Below are 17,494 nucleotides of genomic sequence, written 5' to 3' on the forward strand. Positions count from 1 at the left end.
ATGTAATCTAACACGTTCAGAGGCTCTTGGGATTAGGATGTAGACATTGGGTGGGAGGGTGTATTATTCTGTCTACTACACTGTCTCCCTCTTAAACCATTAGAAAGCAAAAGCATTATGAAACTTTTTTTAAGGCCAAAAATGAGTCTATGATGATGAAAATGTTCTGGAATTAAATAGTGGTGATGGTTTCACAACCTTGTGACTATGCTAGAAAACTACTGAATTGTACACTTTAAAATGGTGGATTTAATGGCATATGGAATATATCACAATAAAAAATATACGTATACAAAAAGGTCTAAGTTGACTATAGGGGTTCTATCCACTTTGCTGTTTCATCTGTTGCTTTACTTATGCATATGCAGGGAATATAACTCATAGTCACTCCTCCCCTAGCTTCATCCAATTAAATTTTCTCCTGAATGAGAACAAGGCTAATGAATCTAGGCATATCAATTTCAAGAAAGATTAAAGAAGAGACAGATAAGCAATGAAATAGGGTGTATTGGAGCTTCCAGGATTTTTAGATAACTGAGCCTTTCAACCTCAAGACGAACCTTAGTTATATTCTGTTTCTTTTCTTTTTTTTTTGAGGAAGAGCAACCCTGAGTTAACTACTGCCAATCCTCCTCTTTTTGTGAGGGATGCTGGCCTTGAGCTAACATCTATGCCCATCTTCCTCTACTTTATATGTGGGACGCCTACCACAGCATGGCTTGCTAAGCGGTGCCATGTCCACACCCGGGATCCGAACCAGCGAACCCTGGGCTGCCAAGAAGCGGAATGTGTGCACTTAACCGCTGCACCACTGGGGCCGACCCCAAACCTGAGTTATATTCTAGCAGATCTTATTAGGCTCTCGATAATTTGGAATAATCCTCAAGTAAATGAAGTATGCACTTGAAAATGTCCTAGGAAGGCATATGCAGAAGTTTGAACGGTACATGCTAGTAAATATTCTGAAGGAGGGAAGAGAGACAATTATGAATCAGCTGCAGCTGCATCCCAAAACAAGCAAGTAGAAGTCCCATGTAGCTGGGGAGAATCTCAGGTGGGTTTTAATAACACTAAATCATGAGGAAGATAAAAGAACAAAAGAGCTCCAGGGGTCTTTTATTGGAGACCACAGGCTTAAATCACGTAGAATCAACTAGTAAGCCTTACTCTATCTGACAACGGAGCCTCAGCAGAGATGGGAATGTTGATGCAAGGATCCTAGGGTACAGAGATAACCATTAAGTGGACCAGAGGTTCAGAAAACTTCTCTATGCTACACACCTCAAAAATCTATGTATAAAATAGATGTGGATGTTTGCAGCAAGCTTTCACAGTTTCACTTCTCAAGCACCAACTTGGTTAGAAGGAAGAAGATATTAGAAATAGGTAGTGTGGAGATGGAGAAGGTATAATGTCACTTAATACTGAAATCTGAACCCTTGAACTGCCGTTCCTGTTGGGGTATACTATAAGAAAACAACTAACTAGTTATCCTGGCTGTCTCTATCTCTCTACTCACCTCAGGGGAAATTCAAAACTTATGTTGACGAAAATGGTGTTTGTATCTATTAAAACTACTTTTATTCACTCTGAAAAGTGCCTTTATTCTTCAGGAAATCTCATAACATTTATTAATCCTCCCACACTGCTGTCATAAAAGACAAACCTGAGATGAGCTTTTCCTTAGCTTTGAGTTTGCATTTAAAAGAATATGATGCTGGAAGAGAGGTTTTAAGAATTTACAATGAACTGACTGAACTATTTACTGCAGAACTTTTCCTTCACTCTCATCAAGGAAGCATATTTATTATATTTTCTCCCTCTGTGCACTTACATTGCTGAGAAGTCTCCAGAAATGGAAGGAAGTGGGGAATCGATATACTTACTCTGAAGCCAGAGAGACTCTTCATTTTTAATAGCTCATAATACCGATGGGATAGTTGAATCAAATATATTTCTTGACTAGAGATTGTGTTGGTTTAGATTTTTCAAACTATGATCAATCCATTTCCATGTTGCTCCTACAGCTGGATATAGTTTATATTTCAAAGTCTCTGAAAACATAGGTTATAAATGTTCTGGTTTTAGATGGGGTGGGAAAACTCTTTGATGTTTTTGAGGTGAAAATTACCCATCAAAGAAGTGGAGTTAAGCATATGTGCCAGAAAAAAATTATATCCTAGTTTCATACTTGGAAAAAAGAAGAAAAATGGAAACCAAAGACCCTATAATTAAATGAATGCATTTTATTAATTTCGGGCTTCCATAGTAATTTTATCCCAATTTCTCATGGGCTCTAGGAAATGTTGAGACAATCAAACCAAAATTATCAGTAGGTTTATCATCCAAGCCATGACTTATCCACAACAAATTGTGAAACCTCAGATTGCTTCTGCATGCGATATTTTTGCATTATTCGCCACAGAACTCATGCACACACACATACGGTATCAACTGGTTAGTCATTAAGGATTGCAACAAAGCTTAGTACAGCAAAATCCTATTATGTGACACCTTGCTCTCTCATAGATTTGAAGGACAGCATGAAATATATAATTCATATCTTTCTCAAGCTTAAGTACATAGGTTCCGGTGCAATTAGTCTAAGCTATAACCTATCAGGAAAAGCAAAAAAATAATCAATTTGTCAAATAGGTTATCTAATGCAGGGTTTCTCAATTTTGGCACTGTTGACATTTGGATCCAGATAATGCTAAATTGTTGAGGCTGTCCTATGCATTGTAGGATATTTAGCAGCATCCCTGACTTCTACCCACTAGATGCCAGTATCACTCCTCCTCCAGTTGTGACAACCGAAAATGCCTTGACATTGCCGTAAGTTCCCAGAGGAGCAAAATCACCTCTAGTTCAGAACCACTGATGGAGAGTAATTGAAATTTTGGGTTCTTGTTTAGGATCAGCAACTCTGCTGCTCCTCTTCCTTTCTCTACGTGAATTGGAAGTACATTCTTTTGTAAAGTAGTTTATGTAAAACATGGACATTTATACAAAATGGATTCCTAGACTTATGCAAAACCCTATTCCTCACCTAATATCAATTTCATGGGGCAAACACCTTCTAGATTGATGGTCAAATTGCTTCACTCACGGATTATTCAGTGGTTCTTTTCTTTTATCATATAAGCCCACCTTTTCTGTCCTGAAGATCAAGTAAGCCTTTCTCTCTGTGGTGCCCATTGAGAACCCTGGGCGCCCCTTGCAAATCATACCTCACCTTATTTCTTGGGCCAACACTGCCCTGCATGCCTTATTGTGTGGGCCTCCCAGTTCCTCTCAATCCAGTAATATTCACATTATCTTGGGAGACACTTTTTCAGTAAAAGGCCTCTTAGACATATACTATGTTGAAGTTTAGAGTTTTATTTTCTTTGGCTGGGGGCTTTTAAAAAAATATGTCTTTTTCATCTCTGACATATATATATGCTGATATTGCAGAAAGAAGTTTCTAAAAGGCCTCAAGTCTCCCTGAGCCTTTAAAAAAACCTTTTAACTCTTCTCTTTTTTCCCAGTTTTATTGAGATATAATTGACATATAACATTGTATTAGTATAAGGTATACAATATAATGATTTGATACTTGTATATCTGGAACGTGATTAACAGAATAGGTTTAGTTAATATCCATCACCTCAAATATTTATAATTTTTTTTCTTGTGATGAGAACTTTTAAGATCTATTTTCTTAGCACTTTTCCTTTTTTAAAAAAATGATTACCACAATAAGTTTAATTAGCATCCACTGTCTCATATAGATATCAAAGAAAAAAAAAAGAGAGAAAGAAAAAGGTTTTTTCCTTGTGTGGTGAACCCTTAGGATTTACGCTCGTAACACCTTTCACATATATCGTACAGCTGTGTTAACTATAGTTGTCATGCTGTACTTTACATCCTAATACCTATTTATCTTGTAACCAGAAGTTTGTATCTTTTGGCCACCTTCATCCAATTTCCCTTCCCCTATCCCCTGCCTCTGGTAACCTGATTGCTTTTTCTTTTTTTTTCTGATTCCACATACAAGTTAAATCATACAGTATTTGTTTTTCTCTGACTTATTTCACTTAGCATAATGCCTTCAAGGTCCATCCATGTTGTCGCAAATGGCAGTATTTTCTTCTTTTTTATGACTGAATAATATTCCATTGTGTATACATATACACCACATTTTCTTTATCCAATCATCTGTTGATGGACACTTAGATTGTTTCCATGTCTTGGCTATCGTAAATAATGCTGCAGTTAGCATGGGGGTGCAGATATCTCTTTGAGATAGTGATTTCATTTCTTTCAGATATGTACCCAGAAGTGGAATTGCTGGATCATATGGTAGTTCTATTTTTAACTTTTTCTAACTGTTTTTCCGTAGTGGCTACACCAATTTACATTCCCAACAACAGTGCACAAAGGTGCCATTTTCTCCACATTTTCCCTAACACTTATTTCTTGTGTGTTTGATAAGAGCCATTCTAACAGTTATGAGGTGATATCTCATTGTGGTTTTGATTTGCACTTCTCTGGTGATTAGTGACACGGAGCACCTTTTCATGTACCTGTTGGCCATCTGTATGTCTTCTTCGTAAAAATGTTCAGTTCCTCTCCCCATTTTTAATTCTGCCCATTGGATTGCTTTTTTGCTATTGAGTTATATGAGTTTATATATTTTGGATATTAACCCCTTATCAGATACATGGTTTGCAAATATTTTCTTCCGTTCTGTAGGTTGCCTTTCATTTTGTTGATGATTTCCTTTGCTGTGCAGAAGCTTTTTAGTTTAATGTAGTCCCACTTGTTTATTTCTGCTTTTGTTGCCTTCACCTTTGGTGTCAAATCCAAAAAATCATTGCCAAGACCAATGATAAGGAACCCACTATGTTTTCTTCTAGGAGTTTTATCATTTCAGGTCTTGTGTTAAGTCTTTAATCCATTTTGAGTTAATTTTTGTGAGTGGTATAAGATAGCCCAATTTCCTTTTGTATGAGGCTGTCCAGTTTTTCCAGCACCATTTACTGAGGAGACTATGTAAATTCTTGATTCCTTTGTCATAAATTGGTTGACCATATATGCATGCGTTTATTGCTGGGCCCTCTATCCTCCTCCATTGATCTGTGTGTCTATTTTTATGCCAGAATCATATTGTTTTGATTACTATAGCTTTGTAATATAGTTTGAAATCAGAAAGTGTGATGCCTCCAACTTTGTTCTTCTTTCTCAAAATTGTTTTGGGTACTTGGGGTCACATGTGGTTCCATACAAATATTAGGATTGTTTTTTTCTATTTCTGTGAAAAACGCCATTCGAATTTTGATACAGATTGCATTGAATCTGTAGATTGCCTTGGGTAGTATGGACATTTTGACAATATTGATTCTTCCAATCCATGAGCACAGAATATCTTTCCATTTATTTGTGTCTTCTTCAATTTCTTTCATCAATGTCTTATACTTTTCAGTGCACGTCTTTCACTTCTTGGTTAAATTTTTTCTTAGGTATTTTATTCTTTTTGATGAAATTGCAAGTAGGATTTTTTCTTAATTTCTCTTTCTGATAGCTTGTTATTAGTGTATAGAAATGCAACTGGTTTTCGTATGTTGGTTTTTTATCCTGCAAATTTACTGAATTCATTTATTAGTTTTAACAGGTTTTTGGTGGAATCTTTAGGGTTTTCTCTATATATAATATCATGTCATTTGCAAATACAGACAGTTTTACATTTTCCTTTCCAATTTGGATGACTTTTATTTCTTTTTCTTGCCTAATTGTTCTGGCTAGGACTTCCAGTGCTCTGTTGAATAAAGGTGGCAAGAGCGAGCATCCTTGTCTTACTCTTGATCTTAGAGGAAAAGCTTTCAGCTTTTCATCATTGAGTATAATGTTAGCTGTAGCCTTGTCATATATGGCCTCTATAATACTGAGGTACATTCCCTCTATACCAAGCATTTGAGAGTTTTTATGATGACAGGATATTGAATTTTGTCAAATGATTTTTCTGCGTTGTTGAGATTATCATGATTTTTACCCTTCATTTTGTTGATATGGTGTATCACATTGATTGATTTGCAGATATTGAACCATCTTTGCATCCCTGGATAAATCTTACTTGATTATGGTGTACAATCCTTTTAATGTATTGTCGAATTTAGTTTGCTAATATTTTGTTGAGAATTTTTGAGTCTATGTTTATCAGGGATATTGATCTGTAATTTTATTTTCTTGTGGAGTTCTTGTCTGGTATCAGGGTAATGCTGCCCTCATAAAATGACTTTGGAAGTGTTCCTTCCTCTTCTGGTTTTTGGAAGAGTTTGAGAAGGATTGATATTAATTTTTCTTTATATGTTTGGTAGAATTCACCAGTGAAGTCATCTGGCCCTGGACTTTTGCTTGTTGGGAGGTTTTTGATTACCGATTTAATCTCCTTACTAGTAATTGATCTGTTCAGATTTTCTACTTCTTAATGATTCAGTCTTGGTAGGTTGTATGTTTCTAGGAGTTATCCATTTCTTCTATGTTGCCCAACTTGTTGGCTTATAATTGTTCACAGTAGTCTCTTATGATCCTTTGTATTTCTGTGGTATCAGTTCTAATGTCTCCTCTTTCATTTTTTTTCAAATATCTGAAATTTATATTATCATTTTTTCTTAATTTGAAGAATCTTAGAACGAATTTCTTGTTTTCTCTCTTTCATCAGAATGGTGAGTTTAATTCTGCATTATTATAGCTAGTTAGAATCATCTGTAAGAATCAGCAAATCATTAAGGACCTGGACTTCCTGAATTCAGTGCTTGCACTGGAGTCTGGAGACAAGCATCTGAAATGCCATAGGGAAGGGAAAAATGAAGCAGAGAAATGATCAGTTGGTGCTACAGAAGAACTGAGGCTCAGAAACATGCTGCCTGCCCAGCCTTGTCTGGATGCGAGGGGCCTAGAGGCTGGGTCTTTATGCCTCTACACATTCCGCTTTGGCTATTGCCTTTTTGTGGCCTTTATTCTCCTTATTTTCCCTTCATGGCTCCCATTCATGATCACTTTAACCATGTCTCACCTATCTACAAACAAAAGACAGGACAAGGGGTCTACATAGCTCATGTGATGATATCGGAGCTCCCAGGACTGGTTCTGTGACTACTGACCCAGTGCTCCCAGCTGATTCCATACCCAGCTCCAAGACCACATGTCGCCTTTACTTGTAGATTCTAAAATAGACTCTGAAATGTGGCATTTCAGCTGCTCTTTGCCCTGTACAGAAATCTAATCTCTATAAACCTTTTGGTATTGGAGTGAAATCTTGTGTAGATTCTTCTTTTGCCAGCTGGCACAATGTTAAGCTTTGCCAATCAAGAGTACTGAAGGTACTCAGCTAGCATGCAGGACAACCCGCAGAGCTAACCTCCAGCAAGTTTCAGGGGGCACTCAGGCAGGTAGCTTTCCAGCAATTTCCATGGGTGCCCCAGATGACTTCCCAGCAAGTTCAGCAGCATCCCACACAGGCGCCTTCCCATGAATTCTGAAGATACTCCAGATTCCCAGCAAGTACCCTACTAGTCTAGGTGAATGACTTCCCAATGAGTCCCACCTGTGACCCAGTCAACTTCCCAGAAAATTCAACGGCAGGCCCTCATCACAGGAAGCTTATTGGTGAGTTTCTTTGGCACCGCAGCAGGCTAGTTCCTGCTTTCCAGCCTTGGCCCACAGCACCTCAATGAACTCCTTTGCCATCCAGTGGGCTACAAATGCACCCTCCTCAAAGAGATCTGAATATTAGTTTTAGGTGGGGAGAATGGGGATCTCCCAAATGTATTCCTTTCTTGAGTACTCTGCCTCAGACCAAGGGGTAGTAGATGTTCCTTGTATCTGCTTTTGCTGTGTATTTTAAGTTCTCTTAACCCCTTAGTCAATGCTCTGTTACTCCAATCTCCTGTGACATGTAATAATTCTTTCTATTAAAATTTCCTATCTAATTACTGTATGGTCTCTACTGACTGGACCTTGACTGATACAAACTCTGTCACCATTTGGTTTTATAAGAACTTTGCCATCCTGTTATTTTAGTTTCAAAAAGCAGGGTGCCAGTTTAAACCAGGATGAACCACTAATTCCCACATCATCTTCAGCTAACCCAAAAGGCGGTCACATTCCCATGTTGTAATGATACAGCAGCGTGGCCAGTCAGAACTCCATTTGAAAGAGACAGTGGTCTTCAGAAAAAAACAGGGATTCTTGGTGTTAATGAAAACATTAAGTGTTTACAACATCACATATATTCAGAGAGAGAAAAAAAGAGGTACTATATTAGAATGAGTTGGTTAAAAGTATTAGAAATCCAATTTATACTAAATTAAGCATAAAAAAGGAATTTATAGGAAGGATATTTCGTTTTGTCACAGTATCAAAGGAACTCAGGCAGCTCCAAGGATCTCAGCAATTGGAACTGGAAACCTGATACCTCCAAAGTACTCTCTCTTTTTCTCTGTCACTCTTTCTCAACCCATCTCTAATCTTTGCTGATCTCCGCGTGATTTTGATTTCTCTCATGGCAAACAGGCTTTTGTCCCATGTCAGGGGAAAAAAAACATGAGTGCCAGAAATTCTGATATCACAACCTCACAGCTCAAACCCAAGGAGAGGAAACTATCCTCTTCCTCGATTGACTCCAGTTAGAAGAATCCTGGGAAAGGTCTGTGATTGTCTCCACTTGGGGCACATGCTCAGCCTCAACCAATCACAGGCCCAGAGAGATTGGAGACTAAGATTGTCTCTACCAGTATCATGTGCCCATCCCATGACCAGGACATTCTGGGTCTGTTACTAGGATAATGGAGGGCAAGCTTGTTGATTAGATACCCTAAAGACTCTCCCAACTCAGTGACTACAAAAGCTAAATAAGACATGAAGACCACCATTTAAAAAGAGTTTCTGAGGTGGCAAGAAAGCAGGGAATCTACAGAAGCATGAAGTAAAGTGAAAGAAGGAATCCTGGGGAGTGATTTAGCCTGAAATAATCTGTCCAAACTTGGTGACCGACAGCTTCTATTTTCATTGCTATATCAGTTACAAGAGACAAGGTATGTTTTTATTTTATGTTTTCCAAAAAAAAAGAGAAAAAAAGGGTAACTAGAAAATATCAGCAAAGAACAAGAGTCCATAAAAATGATCTAGTAGACCTGAACAAGAGCCAAGTAGAACTTCATGTTAGAGATTATCTGCCTAGATTTTGTTCCTGAAAGACATAAGGACAACCTTAAGCCATCTCTTTGATGTGTCACTGATCATCTCTGGAGACTCTGAAGTGAGGCTTTGGGCCTGTGACAAAACTGCCTTTCTGTGTTCTAAGTGATCCCTTTTCTGCTTCATTTGTTTACCTATTCTACAAATACACCTTGTACCATGCCATCTTCGGCCTTAAGGAGGTCACAGTGCAGTAAGAACTCGGGTTCACGATGAGATCATGACAACGCAGGTGGCAAGTGCTACATCAGAAGCATGAACAAGGGGTGAGAAGAGTGCAGGAGGAAACTCCTAAGTCTACCTGGTAATTAGGGGCAGTTTCAAGTTGTGACCTGAAACTGGCAGTTGAGGCAGCTTGACGGTTGAGGTTGGGCATCTTGGGCAGTGGGAAGATCATGTGCTATGGCATGGATCTTAGGAAGGAGCATGGTGCATTTGGAGAACTTCCAGAGTTTCAGAATTACTGACTCATAGGGCGAGTGTGTGTTGGAGAGGGAAGAGGAGGTGCAGGGACAGCCAACAGGGATCAGGCCCAAAGACCTTGTGCAAGTGCTTAAGAGTGAGATTTTACCCTGTAGGGTGGGGGAGGGGTGTTACAGGATTTAAATCTGGGCAGTGACATGATTCAGGCTGCAGGAACAAGCTCTCAGTAATGATGTGGCAGCTCTCCAGGCCAGAGGTGATGAAGGCCCAAAGCAAGGCAGTGGTAGCAGGGGGATGAATCAGAGATACTTAGGACGTTAAATTTCCATGACCAAAAAGTACGGTAAGAGAGAGACAAGGCAAAGATGACCCCCTGGTTTCTGGTATGGGTGAGTGGGTATGGATTAAAGTGTGAATAAAGGTTGCCTTATGATAATGAAAGATAAATGTGGGTTAAAAGAATATAATTACAAAACTACAGGAGACCTGGAGCAAAAAATTCCAAAGAGGAAGAATGTGGCTTAAATTGGTCAGTTGAGCATAAAGAAATGTTACTGGACAAGAGTGGAAAGGGCTGGCTTTCAGAAAGCCTCAGGGCTGGTAAAATGAGCCAAAGCGAGGAGAAGAGGATTGCCTTAGTTTCCTGGTGCCATTAAATGTGGCTAGGACGGATGCCCAGGATCCTATTTTAACAGTTTTACCTTTCTCTAGAGACAGAACTTTTGCTTCGTCTTCCTTCTCTAATAAGACCAAGAAAAGTTTTTGGTATCGTCTTCCTTCTCTAATAAGACCAAGAAAAGTTTTTGGTATTTTACAGAGAGTGGTTATTTCTCCAAAGGAAGAACAAAATCTAACTGTATCCTGTCAGGCTTATAAATGCTTTAGTTAAAACATATTAGGGCAAGTAAAGATGCACAGGTTAGTCTCTAAGCTTAACAGTGCCACTATCCATCCTTCTAGATGGCTTTGCCCCTTGCTAAGCCGGGGCAAAGAACACGTACACTCAAATATGTGGTTTTCTAAAGAGAAGGTGGGAAAAAGAATAATATTGATTGTTACTAGGCTTGATTACTTATTATTCTTCCATCTCTTCCTTTGTGCCTGGCTGGAGCCATGAACCATGAAGCTGAGTCCTATTTTTACATTCTTTGCCTCTGCTACTGCTCACGGCTGCAAGCCTGACTTGTACCTCTTGCTTTTTCCTCTCAACTCTTTCTCCTCATGTGCTAGACACCTTCCATACGTGTTTCTCTTATCACCCGAGTGAATCCAAAGGCTCCTTGTTGCCCAATCTCAGCATGCTGCCACATTCAAAGAATTGATCAATCAGAAGTAATTAAAATTAAGGTGGGCCTTTACTTATGTCTCTCAAAGAACATTAAAGTAGATCCAATTCAAAATTCGTAGGACTACTTTTGAAACTAGCCAGTTTCCCATTTCTCTCACACTCTATCTATCTCACAGCTCTGCAGACGCTTCCGTGGATTCATTTCCCATCAGATTCCTTGTTCCCTGCCCTCACTTACTACCTATTTCTGCATAATAGGGTTGGGCTGGTACGGAGGGAAGGGACATGCTGGAAGTTCCTTAGTGGGCTGGCCTGGGAGATTCTATTGATTTTGGTTACAACGTCCTTGAACTTTTAAGACGTTATTGTAATTACCTACTTGTCTCTATCACCTAGCTCAGCAGTCCTCCACAGAAGTATCCCAGCCCACTAATGTGTTGGAATCAGGTTTGAGGAAGGACTTGGGTTATAAACTATCGCTCAGGGAATTGTGCTTAACTCTCAGTCTATGCCAAAGCCTGGGGTGAGTGACCATAAAAATCTGGATGTATTGAGATTATAAAATCCTAGAGAGTAAAGTCTAAAAGGGTAGAGAGAGCCACTATATTCATTTCTATTCTTTAGCAGTAGAAGGAATGAATAAATGCACTTTCATCATGTAGATTGGGATTTATTTTAATGTTTTAAGCTCCAGTGATTGTAATATAAGTCTTAATCACACGTTAGTTGCTTTCAACTTGAAGTTATTAACACAAATTTTATGATTCACATATTCCTAAAAGGAATAAATGAGGAAAGAAGAAAGAAGGCAAAGACCAATTCTAAACTCATCTGATGGATGCAGGCTTTGGGGACCTCTCACTTTTTTTTCTCCAGGAAAAATAATGTCTTACATCATCAGTCTACATCTCATGATGCAGGATTTGCTTGAAAACCAGCATGATATTTGCTGCTAGAGTTTTCATATAACTTCTGTATTGATTCTGTACTAAAGGATATAGAAAACTGGCTTTAGGCAAATAGTGAATGTGTGCTGGACTGCTTTTCTTTTTTTTTTAACTTTGTCATATATATTTTTGCCAAGCCCCTTGTGCTTATGTGCTCATGTGATTTGCTCTTTTCTGGGTGGTGTTTCATCTGATTTACCAAATCTGTGGAGCTGTCTCTCTGGTTTGGGGGAAGATAGGAGATGTAGTATGGGTGCCAGAATATGAAAAATCTGTTTTTGTTAATATACTTATCAAGTCAGCAAATCACTAGCAAATTATATACATATATCTGGGGAGAGAGCGAGAGATTGATTCACTGAAACTCCAGCCCCTTTTCCCTAAGATCTATATGCATATGTCCAAGTGTCTAAAAAACACCTCAAATATAATATGTCTACCACAGATTCCTAGTTTATTCTGTTCCCAGTTTGCCCTTTTCCGGTATGTTCCATCCTAATAAATGGCAGCACCATCCATCCAATTGCAAGGACTAAAAGCTAGGAGTCACCATTTTATCCTCTCCATTTATCACTCTCTGCATTTAATCCATCAGCAAATCCTGTAGGGTCTACCTCCACAATCCCTCTCGAATTTGACCATTTCTCTCTATGTCAGAAATCCCCATTATAATCCATCCTGTATCATCTTTTTTTCAGACCTCTATAATAGCTGCTTAACTGATCTTCCTGATTTTATTTCCATCCTCCAGCCACCGTTGATATAATCCATTCTCCTCACAGAAAAGCAATCTTTTACCTTTCAATCATTACATTCTTTTTTTTTTTGAAAATTTTTTTTTTAAAGATTTTATTTTTTTCCTTTTTCTCCCCAAAGCCCCCCAGTACATAGTTGTATATTCTTCGTTGTGGGTCCTTCTAGTTGTGGCATGTGGGATGCTGCCTCAGCGTGGTTTGATGAGCAGTGCCATGTCCGCGCCCAGGATTCGAACCAACGAAACACTGGGCCGCCTGCAGCGGAGCACGCGAACTTAACCACTCGGCCACGGGGCCAGCCCCTCAATCATTACATTCTTTTTCTTAAAACGCTTTAAATATTTCTCATTATATTTAAAATAAATTCCAGACTCCGTACCTTGGCCTGAACAGCTCTGTGTTCTGGATTCTGCCTCAATTCATACCATTGTAACCCTCGCTCCTCATGTTCCAGCCTTTACAAGCTCATTCCCACCTGAGGGCCTTTATAATCACCGTTACTTCTAAGGGTGCTTTTCTTCCTTACTGATGGATGATGGTTCACCATTTGTCAGAGATCATTTTTCCTGGGAAGCAGAATCGGAGATGGAGATTTATGTGCACAAAGTATACTGGGAGTACTTGGGATCAATACCTATGAGGAGAGTAAAAGAAGCAGGATTAGGCAGAGGTAAAGGTTGAACTGTGATGCAGTTGCAACAAAGGCCTCAGCCAATCCTAAAAAGAGCTCTGGGGTTGGGATGGCCCTGAATTCAGGCAAGGTGGCTGAATCTTTACACTCTCATATCAACCAGTCATTGGCTGACAGCTGCCCTGGGAAAAGGGTATAATCTTAGGGGGACAGTCCTTTTCAGCTGTTAACATTCTCTAGTGAGGGACTCAGTTGAGGGCTGTCAGCAGGCGAGACTCAGGAACTGGGGCATGAACGCTTCAGTCGTGATAGAAGTGGGGATCTAGGTGATGCTTCATAGCACCCACTACACCATTCAAGGCTTTCTTCCTCTCTTCAAAGAGGCCGGCCATGACCATCCTAAATTTGACAACCACTATCTCTTGTCTCCATCTAAAATTACCTTCTCTATTACTTACATACCTTCTGACTCTACAAATAGTATGCACACTTTAGAAAAACAGGAACATTGGTTATCTGGTTCATTGCTATTGCCACAGTACCCAGAAAAGTGCCAGGCAGGCAAATAATTGATGTGAATGAAAAATTTCCTGAGTGAATAAGCTCAGTCTCAGAAGACAAAAGCTTTTTTTTATACACTACACACATCCTTCCCCATGGAAATGGGAACCCAAAATTATGTGCATAAAACTCTCATGAGACTGATTTAGAGGAGGTGATACTGGTACAATGAAAAAAAGTCCTGAACTGCAAGGTAGAAAAGTCAAGGCTCCTGCTGCTCAGCCAATAAACAGTCAACCTGCCTTAAGTCACATCATCTGTTGGGCTTCTACATCACCATTTGTTAAAAGAACTTCTAAAATGCTGATGTTTGATGATTCTTAGCAGAAGACACGGGGAATACAGATGAAAATTGGTGATTAAAGGTGAGAGGATTCTACTTATGTAAACATAATATCAATTTAAAATTTAAAACAAAAATAAAATTGTCTTATTAAATAAGATGATATCACTCTTGGACAATTAGCTCAACATGATAAATGTATTTTTGTTAGTTGTAAATAATATAAATAACCAGAATTTGATCAATTGCTTTTTTACTTCAAAAACAATATTTATTGGGCCAGCCCTGGTGGCCTAGTAGTTAAGTTTGGTGTGCTCTGCTTTGGTGGCCCAGGTTCAGTTCCCAGGTGTGGACCTGCACCACTCATCTGTCAGTGGCCATGCTGTGGTGGCGGGTCACAAACACAAAGAGGAAGATTGACAGCAGATGTTAGCTCAGGGTAATCTTCCTCAAAAAAGTTTTTTTTAATACTGGTGAAACTTAAGTGACCTCTGAAAGGATTTACTATGTAATCCCAAATAATGCTAATAACATAAATAAAAACTAAAAAGTACATGTTAGCCAAAAATGACAATCATGTGGGCCATGTTAGTGTGTATATGTAAGCAGTGCTGAGGAAAATATAAGATCTAGTCTCATTATATATGCAAAATTTGAGAAAAAGTTTAGAAATTGTCCCCTTTAAAATAGCATAAGGGAGGGGCTGCTCCAATGCAGCGGTTAAGTGTGCATGTTCTGCTTTGGTGGACTGGGGTTTGCCAGTTCGGATCCCGGGTGTGAACATGGCACCACTTGGCAAGCCATGCTGTGGTAGGCATCTCACATATAAAGTAGAGGAAGATGGGCATGGATGTTAGCTCAGGACCAGTCTTCCTCAGCAAAAAGAGGAAGATTGGCAGCAGATGTTAGCTCAGGGGTAATCTTCCTCAAAAATAAAATAAAATAAAATAGAATAGCATAAGGGTCATTATAACATGGATGTTCTTTTTTGAAGAACATAGCTAATTTAAATGTCTATTTGTAAGGATGATGCTGGTATAACCAGAGTGTTAAATATATCTCAGTAAGAAGTCTTAGGATCCTCCCTGAAAATGGAGATATCACATTCCAAACTAAGAAGTCTAATTGAACAAAGGTATCAAATTTCAGTCGTCCCAAATGCAACTAAAACTATAGTAAGGGATTTTTAAAAGGGATTTAAAAAATTAAACCACAAAGACAGTGAGAACAGAAAAAGAGACAACATACACAAAATTTTGGAAGCTGGAAAAGAGATGGATGCATGGTAAGCAACTAAGCAGAGTACAGAGCCAAATACTAAGCAAATAAAAGCAAAAACTGAGAAACAATCTGATTTTCACTGCAGAATATTCAACGACTTGGAAACTGGCAGTATCAAATACCTCCGGAATGAAGGTCAAAGGGAATGCTAAATAATACTTTATTATATTGTATAAAAAGGATATTTATAAACCTACTCACCATCATATGTTTCTGGGCAACTGATTGTATTCTACCCATGATAATTCAGGACTGGAGAGATTAAAATACAGGATATCTAGCTTGGGGGATGTAAGGCAAAGTTAAGGGCATTGGTACAGTAACAAAAATAGGTGGGATAAGTGGTCTTATGCAGATTGTTTGCTAAGATCCCCAACTTTCCTCACTCACTTCCCAGAACTCTGGTAGACTGAACTTTACCTGCCAAAGAGAAGATAAAAGTGTCATATTTAGGAAAAGATGAGCCCAAGAGAAAAAATCTAATAATACTGTATATCAGAGTTTCTCAACAAACAACCTACTTGATCACTCTACCAGAGAAGGTTAAACTCAGGGAGTCAACCTATTTATTCAGAACTTTCAATCAGTTTTTTAAACTCTCAATGGAAGACATATAAAAATAAGTCAAGGAAAGTGAAAATAAAGGCAACTTGTTGGAGACAGAAGCTATGTAGTAAAAAAAATACAACTACAGAAGACTTAGATGAATATAGCAGGTGCATGAATTGAGAGCTTTAATAATGAAAAATGTCAATAATTCTCAAATTGACCTATAGATTCAGTGTGATCCCAATCAAAATCCAGGTTGAATTTTTTTTTGTAGAAATTAACAAGCTAATTCTAAAATGTATAGGGAAATGCAAAGGGCCAAAAATAACAAAGATCCCCCTGAAGAAGAAGAATAAAACTTGAGATATTATACTTGCAGATATTAACACGTATTGAAAGATACAGTAAATATGATAGTGTGATATTAAACAAGGATTGATAAGTAGATTAGTGGAACAGAATAAGGAGCTGAATAAAAAACTGAAATACAGACAAACACATAAAGAGTTATTCTGCATGTAGTGTCATTCCAGTGCAGTGAGGAAAGAATGGCCTTTTCCTCATGTTTCAGATATATAATTGACAACCGTGTGAAAAAATAATAAATCTAGACCTCTCCAATCCATATTGTATCTATTCCAGGAGTGTCTTCCTTTCGTATGGCAGCATAAGCTCCTAACAGAACAACCATCACAGAAATATTAGCAATGGCACAGCTGCCACCATGGCTAAGCAACAAGAAATCAAGACCTACTCATGCCAGTTAGCTGAAAATGATCTGTAAACCATCTAAGGAAGAGGTGGTGTCATTAATAACTTCTGCTAGAGTTAGTGATACCTTTTTTTCAGTCTTTTCTATTTGTAAGATTCTTACCATTGGGAACACTGCTCTGATTGTATAAGCACTGAGTCAGCAATTCTTCCAGGTAGAGAGCCTGAATAAGCAAGGGTAGCTGCATTTTGGAGGTCATATCTAAGTTGGTGACTTACAGAATTCATTTCAGAATATTATTTCTAAAATGCATAAGGTGTTAGTCTGGGGCAAACTAGACCAGACATCCTGGCTGTAAAGGAAGTAGTAGCTGGTAGGGGCACAGGAAAAAAGGAGTTTTGTTCCAAAACATGAGATCAGAACCAAGACCTTACATTATCTTGGTTACATATTTGGATCTCTATTAATCTCTTCTAAGTGATAATTTTTTGGTTCATCATCCAATGGAGGTTGTCGAATTCAGATTTAAAATTATCTGTAATTGATCAGTTGTAATAGTTGTAAAATCAATTGTAAAAAAGTTCTTTTTTTGAGAGAGGAGGAACCATCAAATTTTAAGGTCATTTGTCCATGTAGGTGCAAATAGAAATGCCATTGGCTATAATTCCCTGTGGTCTCTTTTGATGAGACCAGAATTGCCCAGAGGTTTTTATCATGGGGATCTGGTGATGGATGGCATATTCAGCAGTTGGTAAGATTAAGAGTAGGGACTACTGTTTGGGATGGCATTAGAATGGCATTAGAATAAGTTTGTTGCGACCTAA

The sequence above is a fragment of the Equus quagga genome, chromosome 7, assembly GCF_021613505.1.
Source record: "Equus quagga isolate Etosha38 chromosome 7, UCLA_HA_Equagga_1.0, whole genome shotgun sequence".
NCBI classification, from domain to species: Eukaryota; Metazoa; Chordata; class Mammalia; order Perissodactyla; family Equidae; genus Equus; species Equus quagga.